Source organism: Myotis brandtii, unplaced genomic scaffold (assembly GCF_000412655.1).
Source record: "Myotis brandtii unplaced genomic scaffold, ASM41265v1 scaffold326, whole genome shotgun sequence".
Classification (NCBI taxonomy): domain Eukaryota; kingdom Metazoa; phylum Chordata; class Mammalia; order Chiroptera; family Vespertilionidae; genus Myotis; species Myotis brandtii.
The window spans coordinates 1,517,637-1,520,639 of NW_005362534.1; the positions used below are offsets into that span (position 1 = coordinate 1,517,637).

Here is a 3,003-nt window from a genome sequence, read left to right on the forward strand (position 1 = left end):
CGTGGGGGCCCCCCCCCCCCCCCCGAGTGCACAAATTTTTGTGCACCGGGCCTCTAGTTTTTTAATAAGTGCCATCTGACAGGCGTGAGGAGATAGCTCATCAGTAAATTCTTAACTGGAGAAAGAGGTGAAAAGGCTACATTATGGGTAATTTGTTCAAAAAGGTTAAAGAATGGAAACACCAATATCACAGGAGTAAATACACAGAAAAGTCACATTAGGAGGCTTTGGGGAACTAAGCCCTACAGAAGGTCACAAGTCCCTTAAAGGAGACTGGGGGGTTTTGTGAAAAGGATGCTGAGTGGTTGTCCTGCCTGTTCACAGGAGGCATTAGCAAGAGAGAGGCATTTGGAGGAGAGATGTTTGTATGAACATGAAGAACTTCTTGACCCAGGAGGTGATGGGTGCCCCTCCAGCTTCACAGAATGTGGAGCAAAGATCCACTCTCTGGAAAAAATATGTGTGGCAGCTCACCCCATATTTTCTCTTAAGATTCTCTGCAGACCTGGAGTCCACAGAGGGAACTCCAAAAGGCTGGCCCTTGGTCTCCTTGATCCAAGATGATGAGGAGTGAAGAGGGAGCGGGATCTGGGTCTTAGAGGGACAGCTCTCAGCAGGAATGCCACCACTTGACATTCTCCACAATTTGAATACAACAGGCAGAGAGGAGAGGAAGTCCAGGAAGTCACTGGGACTCCATAAACACAGGGCCAGGGCCCTGTTCAGCCCATCCCAATCCTCCTGGTATGTGTACTGGCCAAACCACTCAGGGCCCAGACGTGTCTCCATTGTGGCACAGCTGGCTTGTCTTCAGATCAGCCTGTGAATCACGTGTGCACTTATTCAAATCACTACAGCTGTGACCGAGTCAGTTTGTCTTCAAAAGGGACCAGTAACCCCAACACAGGCCCATTACAGTAACACCTACCCTGAGAAAATATTTTTCTCAAAGGACCAATTCCTTATGATCTAGATACCAACCAGCCAGGTCCTGGTTGGCTACAGAGATTTTCCTGTGAGAGCTGAGGAAATCATTCTGCCACATCCAGGACAAGTGTTCCCACATACACACCACACCCCAGAGGGTCACAGTGATGCCAAGCCACAGGAACGCTGCCAACACCTCGGTGGCCTGGAAAGATAAGACTGAGGCCCTGAAACCTGACAGCCCTTCTGAAACCAGGCGTGTGCCCAGCAACGTAAACTGGGAAACAAACTAGAACACAGGAGGTGGTCACTCACATTAGGATGTTCCCAAAGGCAGGATCCTGTTGGCCTTTTGTCTAATACTAACCCCACTTCCAGGTTTATCTCCCTGGCGCCAAGACATTTGCGCCCACCACCCTGTGTCCAGGGGCAGTGGGAAATTCGCTTCTACTGTGATTTCACCCTCCTCAGAAATTCCGGACTCAAGTCTCCAAGGCAGGTTTAAGTCTACACACATGACACTCCCAGAACTTACCTTCCAGTCCTTCCTTTTGCAAGCGAGGAGCTGCAGTGTGTTGCTACATGAGCAGAATCCAGGAAAAGGAAAACCCGAGTCTCTGCAGGTCCAAGATCAGACTCCCCAGAAGCCTGCCACCGGAACTGTATTTCCCTTCTCATTTACATACACAGTGAAGTCATTGCAACCAACGCCCTCGGGAGTTGGGGCCCACATCTCCTAGGGCATTACTCACTAATAGATGAACTACCTTGGGAAAGACAACAGCATGCAGAAGCTAGAAACCAGTTCTTTACTCTGGTCTTGTTTTCATTTTCATTTTTTATATATATTTTTCTTGATTTCAGAGCGGAAGGGAGAGGGAGAGAAAGATAGAAACATCAATGAGGAATCACTGATCCGTTGCCTCCTGCACACCCCACACTGGGGATCGAGCCCACAACCCGGGCATGTGCCTCAACCAGTAATGAAACCCTGACCTCCTGGTTCATAGATGCTCAACCACCGAGCCATACTGGCCAGGCTGGTCCTGTTTTCAGTTGGGAGAAACCCTATCTGGAGCCAGCAATGGTACTGAAAAATTGCCCTGACACTTCTTACTATCCAAGTAGCGTGTACTGAACCAGCTACTAATGACCTGCCTCATGAAGGAGTGTACAGTTGGGCCAGGACAGAGGCATGCAAACAAATATTTATAAATGTAATACTGATAAGTTGCAATAATGGTATATCGGAGCAAAGGTGGACACACCACCTGGGGGTGGTGGCTGTGGCTGTGCCCCCACATCGCCCACCAGAATGGCTAAAATTAAAAAGTCTGACAATACCCTGTGTCCATAAAGATGTGGAGGAACTGGAAGTCTAATGCAAAATGGCATGGCCATGTGATAGACAGAATAATAACCCCCCAGAGATATCCACATTCTAGTCCTTGGAACCTGTGAATGTTACCTTATGTGACAAAAAGGCATTTGCAGATGTGATTAAGCTAAGGCTCTTGAAATGGGGGGATTACCTAGGATTTTCCAGGTGGCCCCCATGTAATCACAAGGGAGATTAGGAGAGTTAAAGTGAGAGAGAGGAGATGTGACAATGAAAGCAAAAGTTGGAGAGAGAGGGATCGGAAGATGCTACACTGCCGGCCTTGAAGGTGGAGGATGGGGTCATGAGCTAAGGAGTGCAGGCAGTCTGTAGGAGCTGGAGAGGACAAGGAAAGAGATTCTCCCCTAGAACCTCCAGAAAGGCTCTGCTGACACCTTAATTTTAGGACTTCTGACTGCCAGAATTATAAGACAATAAATTCTGTTGCTATAAGCCAGTAAACGTGTGGTAATTTGTTATAACAGCAATCGGAAACTAATTCCAACTGTTTGGAAAACGTGTTGGAACTATCTGCTAAAGCTGAACATGTGCCTATCATAATACCCAGCAATTCCACTCCTTGGTATGTCCACAACAAAAATGCATCTGTATGGGCACCAAGAGATGGGTACAAGCATGTTCATTACAGCAGTTTTAGTAAAAAAGCTGAAAATAACCCACCTGTCCACGAGCAAGAG

The 3,003-nt window shown here is 47.7% G+C and overlaps 1 protein-coding gene across 5 annotated transcripts in view; it reads right to left on the minus strand.

Annotated features, from left to right (window-relative positions):
• MAP7D2 (MAP7 domain containing 2) overlaps window positions 1-1,529 on the minus strand; it is an 88,587-nt gene extending 87,058 nt beyond the window's left edge. For 2 of the 5 annotated variants that reach the window (XM_014543465.1, XM_014543464.1), the window contains exon 1: window positions 1,463-1,528. The gene's annotated coding sequence lies outside the window, so the exon portion shown is untranslated. Of the gene's footprint in view, window positions 1-1,462 lie in introns of all 5 variants that reach the window. The other 3 variants (XM_014543467.1, XM_014543466.1, XM_014543468.1) reach the window with 2 other exon arrangements.
• Between the last annotated feature and the right edge of the window lie 1,474 nt (window positions 1,530-3,003).